The following is a 12054-nucleotide window of genomic DNA, read 5'->3' on the forward strand; positions in this document are numbered from 1 at the left end:
GTGGCCTCTTGCTGGGCTGCCGTGGCTTGTACCAGAACTCTTACCACCTCCTCCATTGTGGTACAAAGCAAACAAACAAACCAAACCAAACCAAACCAAACCAAACCAAAAAAATCCAAAACCCCAGTGCACTTTTTTTTTAAACCCTCTTTCTTCCACCACGCTGTGAACAAAGTCCCACTCCTGACACCAGTTGTGACAAAGCTCTGTCCTTGCCTCCATGGGTCCCACGTTTTCTGGCGGATTTTGCTAGCCTCAGAGGCTCACTGTGACCCTGCACGTAACCCTTCTCTCTCTAGAGACAAGGGTCACAGTCTACTGAGTGGTTTCAGAGTAGTAGCCGTGTTAGTCTGTATTAGCAAAAAGAAAAGGAGTACTTGTGGCACCTTAGAGACTAACAAATTTATTTGAGCATAAGCTTTCGTGAGCTACAGCTCACTTCATCAGATGCATTCTGATGAAGTGAGCTGTAGCTCACGAAAGCTTATGCTCAAATAAATTTGTTAGTCTCTAAGGTGCCACAAGTACTCCTTTTCTTTTTGCAGTCTACTGAGCCATTTTCATCATAAGCCAGCGAGGGAGGTGAGGAGAAGTTACCCTTCCTTAGTCAGGGATTAATCAGGGGGCAAAGATGGGGGGGAGGGAGCCCGGGCCCACCCTCTACTCCGGGCTCCAGCCCAGGGACCCTAATAGTATCAGCTGTGGTAGCTGATCTTTTAGAAATATGACATGTACAATTCCCTGGGCTACTTCCCCCACAGCAGGCCTCACTTTCTCAAGCTCCAGTTCACCCTTTCCTCAGAGTCTCCTTCCTTGTGTCTGATGTGGTGTGTACTACTCAGCCTCTCCAACAGCACAACTTCCTCCCACAGCTTCTGACATGCACACCCACCTGACTAACCGGGAGGCTTTTAACCAGTTTCAGCCACCCCCTGATTGGCTTCAAGTGTCCCAAACAACCTAGCCTTCTCCCTGCCTTCTGGAAAGTTCTTAATTGGCTCCAGGTATCTTAATTGACCTGGAGCAGCTGCCATTTCACTTATCCTGGAACCAGGGATTTGTTTAGCCTGGAGCTAATATATCTATCTCCCACTACTTTTCTATAGCCATCTGGCCTTGCCCCGTCACAGCTGATTTAATTCAAGGCCATGAGAGAAACAGTGAAGTGGCTTTATTTAGAATATTAACTGGCCATTGTTCCTTAAATAGTAATTTGTTTCTAATATACAAACATAAAGATGGATTACATGGGGGAGGCAAGATCCAGGAAACAGTTGATCTCCTGTGGGAGTGCAAAGAGAGTACAATCAAAAAAGGGTATTTATATGAAAAATATAGAGTCCTTAAAGTATTAAAAAGTTCACTGCAATCCCTAAGAAGAGCATCAGAAAAATGGAATCCTATAAAAAAGCAATATTGTATTTCTTTAAGAGTACTGGGAAAAGTGAAAGATTTTAATTCAAGAATTAATCTATGTTGTCCAGTGTTTGGCAGTCATAGACTCAGCAAGCGAGACTGCATCACCATAAAACAAAAGAAAAAGAAGGAGAAGGAGGCTGCAGTCATTCCCTGGGATGGGGGAGGCCATTAGTGAGAATGAGGAAATTCAGGGGAAGAATAACCCCTGAGATCCTGTCCTGGAGTAAGGAGTCGAGTAAAGAGGCTAGAGGGGGTGAAGTAGCGATGAGCAGTTGAGTAGGTTTCTATGCCAAACCAAGAAACAGACAAGGGAAGAGAAAGAGGCTGTGTAGGAAGATGAGAGGTTTTTCGCAGGAGTGGGTGGGTGAGATTCTGTGGCCTGCGTTGTGCAGGAGGTCGGACTAGATGATCATAATGGTCCTTTCTGACCTTAGTATCTATGAATCTATGAAGGATCCTAGGAAAACAGCAACAGGGATGGGGACTGAGTAGACTTAGATTGCTGGTTATAGTGTCCCCAAGTTGGAACCCAGTGTAGTGAGCAGGCCTGGGTTCCTCTGCCAGCCATTGGTAAGGGGAATCCTGAGCTGGGGCTGAACACCATCTGGAGAAGGCTCAATAGCTCAGACATAGTTGAGGTTTTTCGTAGGAGTGGGTGGGTAAGATTCTGTGGCCTGCGCTGTGCAGGAGGTTGGACTAGATGATCAGAATGGTCCCTTCTGACCTTAGTATCTATGAATCTATAAGGCATTTGGACAGCGGTCCTGCTGCACTTTGTAAATCCAGAAGGGGTGAACTAAATGGGGACCTGGCCACAGAGCCAAGTTACCAGAGGAGAGACTATTGCAAAGCAAGCACAGAACAGAAGGGGGCACCCAATGCCACAAGAGCTACTTTCCCAGATCAAGACAGGAAGAGGCACACTAGTGGCCAATGTGTGAACCCTGTTACAAAACCACATTGTCCTCAGTGCCTAAAAGCTAGGAAATAAAGAGCTGAAGTCAACAGCCAGATCTTTGTTTCTCTAACTACATCAATATAAAACTTACCAACCCTCCCCTTGCTACTACTCCTTCCACAGCACATTGTTAATACCCAAAGCTTCTTAAACTACCATGCAGCCTTAACACTGACATACATACAAGAAGGACATACATGTTAACAGCACATATCTTTCTTTTAACTTACGATTTTCTTTTTGGATTTCTTAGGAAAAAAAGGCAACTTGTAATACATTTCCTTTTTGTATATATACTGGAGTTAAGTATCAGGGGGTAGCCGTGTTAGTCTGTATCCACAAAACAACGAGGAGTCCGGTGGCACCTTAAAGACTAACAGATTTATTCAGGCATAAGCTTTCGTGGGTAAAAATCCCCCTTCTTCAAATATGGGGAGTGAAAATTAGAAATATAGGCATACATATATATTGGCACATGAAAAGAAGGAAGTTACCTTACAAGTGGAGAACCAATGTTGAAGGCCAATTCAGTTAGGGTGGATGTAGTCCACTCCCAATAATTGATGAGGAGGTATCAATACCAAGAGAAGGAAAATTGCTTTTGTAGTGAGCCAGCCACTCCCAGTCCCTATTCAAGCCCAAATTGATGGTGTTAAGTTTGCAAATGAATTGTAGCACCACAGTTTCTCTTTGAAGTCTGTTTTTGAAGTTCTTTTGTTGAAGAATGGCTACTTTTAAATCCGGTATTGAATGTCCAGGGAGATTGAAGTGTTCTCCTACTGGCTTTTGTATGTTACCATTCCTCATGTATGATTTGTGTCCATTTATCCTTTTACGTAGAGACTGTCCAGTTTGGCCAATGTACATGGCAGAGGGGCATTGCTGGCACATGATGGCATATATCACATTAGTAGATGTGCAGGTGAATGAGTCCCTGATGGTGTGGCTGGATCTTATGATGGTGTCGCTAGAGTTGATATGGGGACAGAAAAGGCAACGGGGTTTGTTACAGGGATTGGTTAGTGTTTCTGTGGTATGGTGTATGCCAATATATATTTATGCCTGTATCTCTAATTTTCACTCTATGCATCTGAAGTGGGTTTTTACCCATGAAAGCTTATGCCCGACTAAATCTGTTAGTCTTTAAGGTGCCACCGGACTCCTCGTTATATTGGAGTTAAGACTGTGTAATAGTTTACACAAGGAGACATACGTTAAAAGTAGTTCTCTTCAAAGAAATCCAAAAGCATATCTTAAAAGAAGCCTTCAAGCCATTTCTTACACCAGTGAATCAAAAAATCAGGAGTGAGTCCCCAGAAGTCAGTTGAATTACACTGATGTAAAACTGGTGAGATAGGCTCAGGCTTATAATATCCATATCCATCCAAGATAATTGTCTCAAATGTTCTGAGAGATGAAAACTTTTCAAAGGAGGAATTTAGTCTCATTAGGAGTAGGATGTGGGATTTTTTTTTAACTTAAACCTACAAATTAACCCAACCAAACAAAAGATCTCTAAACATCAACAATTTTGGAGTACTTTTGGTTTTCCTTTGGTCATCAAACAATATGGAATTGAAATGTCAAAGGGTGAAAAATAAAGCTGTAATCCTGGATATTTTTCAAGCCTAAATTTCATCACAGCCGAGACCCTAACGCATCTTGTTGTCTTCCTCCAGGCATGGCACTGCCATCTTCTGCCAGCTACTTTAGGAGATTGAGACAATGTGAAAAAAAGATGAGTATAGTAGAGCAGAGTGAACTACTATAAACTAACCTCAGTTTAGTGGATGGGAATTTTCATGAAGCTGATAGCATCCAAAAGCTAGATTGGGCAAAAGCTAGACTGATGTCTCTGAGTATCAAACTGAGAACATGTGAAAGTTAATGAAAAGTATCAGAATTAACAAGTTCCTCAGCTGGGGTAAATCAGCTATGCTAATTTACACCATCTGAGGATATGGTCCTTATGGTCTAAAGAAGAATGCATAACTAAAAGCCTCAAACATAAGCACAGGAAGAAATTGATTGGGTATCTGAAAAATTAAATCTAAACTGAGAGACATGCATAGCCTCAAAAGATAGAACTGATGCATTTGAGGAACTAGCCACAATTTCTGCTAAAAGAGGGAGCTACAGCCAGAAATGTATTCTTTAAAAGGTGCATGAGGACAGTTATAAACTTCCCAAAAGTGGGTGTTTCGGCTCTCTCTCTTATGTATGTAGTCTTATCTGAACCATGTGCTTGTGACATATGGCACTTGCGGCATATGGCACAGCTACAAGTTATTTCAGTTACTTCCTGGAATAAACCAAACACACATTCCCCCTTAGGAGCCTGATTCTGTAAGGTGCTATGTGTCCTCAATTTCCAGTGAGTTTAGTGGGAGTTAAGGTTGCTCTGCTCCCCACAGGAAGAGCTCAGCACCTAATTATATAGAGCCCCTGATATATAGTCAATAAGGAGCTCTGTTTTTGACTGTACACCAATTTGGTATTTGACTGTACATTTTTCAGCTAATTCAGACATCTAAACAACACTTCCAGCACTCCAGGTTATTGGTATAGTATTGTGTTGCAGGCTGGATGGCTCCCAAGGAGTGTGTCTTTGATATATGGCCAGTCACAAATCTCTTGAAGCTAGCAGGCCAGACAGCCGCCTTCCACTGAGGCTAAATGAGGAAGCAGTTACATACCTCTTTGTTTAGTGATAGTTGAAACAATAGAAGCTATCCACCAAAATCACAGAGCAGCATAGCAAGGTTGGAGTAAGAATTGAACCCTGTAGACTGAGAGGTTTTCCCTGGGGCCTGAATGCAAAGAGCGGGGCTGGATATTGTTTGGTGGAGCTGTGTGTGTCTGTGAGTGAAAAGCAGCCAGAGAAGGCAGGAAAGCCAAGGAGAGAAGAGAAAAACTGGTAACCTGGACCTGAGAGAAAGAGCTTTTGATGCAGAATGCTGGCTGGAAAGAGGCTTAGAAGTGTATGTAAAGAAATTATCCTGATATTTGATTCCTATTGTATTTAAAGAAACAGTTCTTTGTAAATAAACAGGATTGCATCAAAGAAATAACTATCATCAATTTCTCCTCCTAACATTGAAACAACTGGCAAGACCCCAGATATTAGCTAACTGCTCTGGCTAAAATGGGGTTACAATAGTTTGTCCATAGAACAGTGACTCAATTACACACAGCCATTTCTGTCACGCTGTGGCAGATGTAATATTGATGCTATTAATCATTCAGTGTCTTTTATTTAACTATGATTCAGTGCAAGTTGCTTATATACATGAGAAACATTTTAATTATTCTTAAAAAAACCCTTTTGATTACCACATAGGGGAGGATATAACTGAATCGAAATTACATGTAAAAGTGTGAGAAGAGACTGGCATCTTGTGACAACTGACAAGTCTCTCAAAGAAAAAGGCATGCCACACTCTTGGCCACTGGGGCATGTCACAGAATAGGTGGTATGCCGCAGCCAGGCAGACAGCTTGTGAATGTCTTTAGTTTCAATGAGTAACATGCCATGAAGGGTGCAAACGGTAAGCCTAAATGTCGTATATTGTGATAAGGTCTGATACTACGTTGCACTTATATAGAGCTCTTCATTCAAGGATCTCAAAGTTCTTTTACAAACATTAAGTAATTAAGCCATACAACAACATTTTTGGAAAGTAAATATTATTGGGACAGATTCTGGTCTGTGCTACAGCCAGTTGGTGCTACTGGAGTGGTGCAAAATGGCCATAAAATTGCCCCTAAACTGGCAGCTGATGATTCCCTCAGCATGGGGACACTATGCCACCTGATGTGCACTGCTGGTGGTAGGTGGTGTGACCAGAGTATGACCTCTACCTGTAACATCTCCTAAGGAGCCCACCACAAGCAAGGACAAGATAGATCATCCCTGAGACTGCTTTAACTTGTGCCAGGGATCAGGAGAGCACAAAGGTGTCTTCAGAATACCTTTGCCTCTCTTTCCTCAGGTATGCTGAGTGGAGCTCTAGTACACCTGGGAATTTGGACCTTTATAATAATTCTAAGATACACTGGTATGGAATGGTACAAAGACTTCAAGGTTGATAATCAGGCCTTTCATAATGGATTCATAATGTTAAGCTGTTCTTGGACTGGGGGTTTCATTCTCCATTGTCTTTCAGCTTGCACATTCATTTACACCTGTGGAAAGTGGTTATAAACTGCTACCACATCAGAATGGCAGTATTTTAAATCCACTTTGCATTAACTTTGCACAGGTGCAAATGACTGTGGAAGGTGCCAGAAGTGAAAAAAATCAAGCCTTAGATATCAAAGCCTTACTAAGTTGGAAAGTATTATTATCCCCATTTTACAAATGGAGAAACTGAGGCACCGAGAAGTTACAGTGCATGGTTTGCCCAGGAAGACAAAGGGCGTCCATGGCAAAGTTATTCACAGAATCAAGGGTGAAATCCTGGCTGCACAGAAATCAATAGGAGCTTTGGTCTTAACTTCAGTAGGACCAGGATTTTACCCAAATCTCTTGACTTTCTTCCTCTTCTCTATTTGCTGTATACACCATTGTCTCCTCGCCTAGTAGCAGAATCCAGTCCTGCTCCCATTTACTTGTCTCATAGGGCTCCGGCTGCCGGGCTGTTTCATTGCTGTATAGATTTCTAGGCTCTGGCTGGAGCCCAAGCTCTGGGACCCTCCCATCTCTCAGGGTCCTGAACCCAGGCTCGAGCCCAAGCCGGGAAGTCTACACAGCAGTTAAACAGTCCCACAGCCAAGCCCCATGAGCCCAAGTCTAGTTGCAGTGGAGATTCACACTGTCATCACTCTGAGAGCTAGAACCATGCTGGAGAGGACCCTGAAGGATGCCATCCACTGCCAATACGTGGAAAACCTGAAATGGAAGCCCGACCAACGCAAGGCATTCAAGGTAACGTGCAAGTGGGACGCCAGCAATCACTTCCTCCCAGGGGGCAGCTTCACCTGATTTGCCAACTGGAGGTTCATTCATAGGGTCCAGCTCAACTGCATCCCACTGAACAGAGCTGTTCCCCACTGGAATTGGGGCAAGAAGTGTGGCTGTGCCAACAAGATGCTACCCCACATCCTGTGTAGCTGCAAACCCCATTCGAGAGCCTGGCAGCTGTGACACAATACCATTCAAGATCGCCAGGCCAGAGCCATCCCACCACCTGTGGGGAAGGTTGCTGTAAACTCTGCCATCCCCGGAATTGACAGCCAACTGCGACCAGACATCGTCATCACCAACAAGGACTGGAAGAAGATCATCATGGTGGACGTCACAGTGCCATTCAAGAACAGAACCCTGGCCTTCCACAATGCCCGAGTTCGAAAGATAGAGAAATATGCCCCTCTAGCCAAAACCTTGATAGCTAAGGGTTACCAGCTAAGCGTTACACACACACTGATCGTCAGAGCCTTAGGCACATGGGACCCCAGTAACAAGCGAGTGCTGAGAGAATGCAGAATCGGTCAACGCTACGCTTGACTGATGCAGCAACTCATGGTGTCGGATGCCATCAGGTGGCAGAGGGACATCTACATAGAACATATCACCGGACATCAGCAATACCAGGAGGGATGAGCTGGAGCGCCGATGAGAAGCGCAGTCAGGAAAGTAACTGAAATACTTTCCTCATGGATTGTATTTTCTAAATGGACAACCTACCTAATTCTCAATGACTGAGGGATGATCTTCACTCATTGATATATTTTGCTTTCCACAACCAAATCTCTGTACAACTTTTCAAGAGTGATGTACCCGAGAATTTGGATTCTGATATCTAAACTGCATTGTTAAATCTATTCACCTAAATTTGTGTTATTGCTGATTATCATATGACTTTTAAAAAACTAACTTTGTATTTGTGGATAATCTAAACACTATATCCAGCCCTACAGACACTCTTTTTCCAACCTATGTATTATATATATATTAACAAAAAGAAAAGGAGTACTTGTGGCACCTTAGAGACTAACAAATTTATTAGAGCATAAGCTTTCGTGAGCTACAGCGAAAGCTTATGCTCTAATAAATTTGTTAGTCTCTAAGGTGCCACAAGTACTCCTTTTCTTTTTGCGAATACAGACTAACACAGCTGCTACTCTGAAACCATATATTTTAACATTAGCTTTAATAAAAATTTTATACCCTCAGAGAGCAATTAGCACCTCAGAAGATCAGGAGTTAATCAACCTAACCTTATGTGCTGGTGTGTACTGTGTACCTGAAAAAGCTCAGATTTTAGTAGTCCATTTTTAAAATATGTTTCTTTCTGTAATATCAAAATAAAGAGGTTGCAAATAAATTTGTTAGTCTCTAAGGTGCCACAAGTACTCCTTTTCTTTTTGCGAATACAGACTAACACGGCTGCTACTCTGAAACCTGCCATTTATTGTGTGAGGACACACATGATATGAAAGGAGTTTCTACTATATCAGACTGCGTTAACTCTCCCATGAAAATACATTATGAATACAGGTTCCAGAATTGCCTTATGTATTGAAGTCATAGCAGGACATTCCATTTTGCTTTTGTAAATCACAGTAGTTTCATTAAAGTACATATACATATACATTCACTGCAGAATATAGCAACTGTCATAAATGACTACCCAAAGGCATAGTAAACATGCATCTCCAAAGCTACCTGGGATCAGTAAACTGCCCTACACTGTCCTTGAATGCTGTCATTGTGATTTTATTTAATAATCACACTTCTGAACTCCTAGCTGAGGTCTCTAGCCTTTTGCCCAAGAGTACACTGAATTCATTTTCTCTGCATGATTTAAAGAATGGTACATTAATATGTACTCTTCCTGCCGCTGGCATAAACCCACATACTCATGGAGGCTACTTGATATATATATATATTCCACAACCTTTTAATCCCCTCTCAATGCCTTTTATTCAATCCAAAAGTGAATACAAATAAAAAGAAAATTTCTACACAGAAAACTGATAATATACTTACAATGTAAGATGCAACCTAAATCACCAAAAACAAAGTCAGGTTAATTACACAGCACCATAAGTGTGCATAGGTGGAAGAAGTCTGAAAAAGAATGGAATCTCTGTCCCTAAGGAATTTACAGTCTAATGGTTCAGTTCTCCTCATGCCAGAGCTCTGTTCAACACAGGAGAGAGATGAGGCTGACAGGGAGCTGCAAGCAGTTCCCTGATCCTGCACTGCCCAACCTTGGTATTAGAGCAGTTGAGAAGCACACTTCCTCCCTTCCCCAACACTATGGGTGAGGGGGAGCTGGTCCTGCCTCCTGCCCCCAACATACACCAGTGGAGAGTTCCCCTGCCCAGTTCTCCATTGGCTGGTTGTAGTTGAAATCTGTTCTGTTTCCAAGTGAATGTTACTAAGTGAACTAAAAAGACCTGATAATCTAGCCTAAGGGCTCTGATCCTATAAACTGATTTTCATGAGTGGACCTCTGCACCTCTGTGGAGCCCTATATTTTGATTCAGAGAGGCTGCCAAATTGTTACAGTGTTAGAGACGGAAAACTGCAAATTCTCCAATACACCTCTGTCATATGAAAGCAGTAACTGAGGTTCCTGGAGCCAGAAGATGAAACATAAGAGCCACAAGATTAAGAATTAAGAGCACTGTGTGGGGGCCCAGGGAGCCAGGAGAGGCACAAGAAGCCTCTTTCCGCACTGTTCAAACACTTTTGTGAAAGGACCTGCCACAGTGACTCTTGGAGCAGACAAAAGTCGCCAACTTTTGGCACACGGCCCATCAAGGAAATCTGGTGGGCCGGGACGATTTGTTTACCTGCAGCGTCCGCAGGTTCGGCCGATCGCAGTTCCCACTGGCCGCGGTTTGCCGTTCCAGGCCAATGGGGGCTGCGGGAAACGGCAGCGGCCAGCACATCCCTTGGCCCATGCCACTTCCCGCAGCCCCCATTGGCCTGGAATAGCGAATCGCGGCCTGTGGGAGCTGCGATCGGACAAATCTCTGGACTCTGCAGGTAAACAAACCATCCTGGCCTGCTAGCGGATTTCCTGACGGGCCGTGTGCCAAAGGTTGCCGATCCCTGTACTAGTGCATGTTCTAGCTTTCCCAAAGCTGGCAGGGAAGGGTAAGGGCGGGATCATAGCCAGCACTTCCTCCCAATGGCTAGCAGAACAGGTTAGGCTTGGAGGGAAAGGGAACACCCACTGCACCTCTGAAGGGTTGGCAGAGCTGCCATTGCATACACTCCTCAGGAGCTCAAGGAGGAATTCTAGAATATTAATATTAAAAATTCTGAGGCTCCCATTGCAGTGAAGCTCTTGTGCCCCACCCCCATCCCAATGCCTTTTAGGCATAATCCAGCCTTCACTATTCATATTTCATCAGAATACATCATAACTAAACATAATGGCCCAAATTTTCCTTGGTGTAATTCAATGAAAGCAGCTAGCCAGAGCATAGCACAGAAGAATTCCGCATGCACAGATTAATTGCAGGAACCATTGAGACCATCTTGTGCAAGCCTGGCACTTCTGTGAAAAACAGCACTTTCATTAACGCACTGGCAATTAGCTGGGTTTCTGTTTTCATCTTACATACCGTTTTTCCCTGGCATTTCTTGTAAAGTAAAACAAAAGCTGTGCCCCTCTGCTTCTCAGTGGACTGAGAAGTGAAAATGGCTTGTAGCTATAAGAACTGCTTTCAATAGCACTTGCTTCTGCTAAATCTTCATGAAGGTTTAAGTAGATATGGGTAGTAACTTCTCACCAGACAAAACAGCAACAAACAGATTGTAAAATGTAGTGTAGGTACAGTTTTCAGTGTGTCAATAGAATCAGCTTGTAGTTATTTTTAACTACCTTGAAAGCTTAGCAGGCTGATACAGTTAATCTTTTAAAGGATTTGCAGGTATTCATAGCTTAATAAATAAAGATAGTGGACCAATAGAAGATTGTAGTCATCCAAAAAAAACCAGCAACCCCTCCCTCCTACTTTTGTGCACCAGTATGCAAAAACAAAAGCAAAAACAAAAAAACCCCAACAATGAACAACAAAAATAACATGATTATAAATCTTTTTAATAGCTTCTGGCAATCAGTCTCCATCAGTGGCATGTGCCAGAGAGTCTTGTATTCATATGAAATTCAAATGATAATTATACAAAATTATCAACAGAGTCTGTTAAATTAATGATCAAACCAGTGTATTTCTGTGTCTTCTCTCCTGTTCCAAGTGTGGCATTATATATCCTTTGAGTAGCAGAACTGCACCCAGAGAAAACAGGAGAAAGCCATATTAACAAGCAAACACACCCACTAATGCAACATATAATGGACCTGTATTGACAAAAACTGCTTTTGATTGTGGAACAAGAAAGGATCAGACTAGTTTTAATTGCTCAGATCTGCTTGTATTCTCTCCTTCATAAAAAGCTTCCCAAGGTAAGAGGTTTAGGATTAGAATGACTGGGGTGCTGCTGTAATGAATGATATTCATTGGCAGATTTGTACAGGTAAATTTGCTCAGCAGCTACCTAGCTCTATCACTATTATTTATATAGAACCAAGAATGAAAAATATTACAGTGATAACAGAAGTCAATGTTGCTGCCCCCAAATGCTTATAATCAGAGCTCTGCTATTTTTGGATACTTGGGCAGTTGATTTTGTCACCGAATCCACCACTTGAGCAGAA

This window comes from Dermochelys coriacea, chromosome 2, assembly GCF_009764565.3.
Source record: "Dermochelys coriacea isolate rDerCor1 chromosome 2, rDerCor1.pri.v4, whole genome shotgun sequence".
NCBI lineage: Eukaryota > Metazoa > Chordata > Testudines > Dermochelyidae > Dermochelys > Dermochelys coriacea.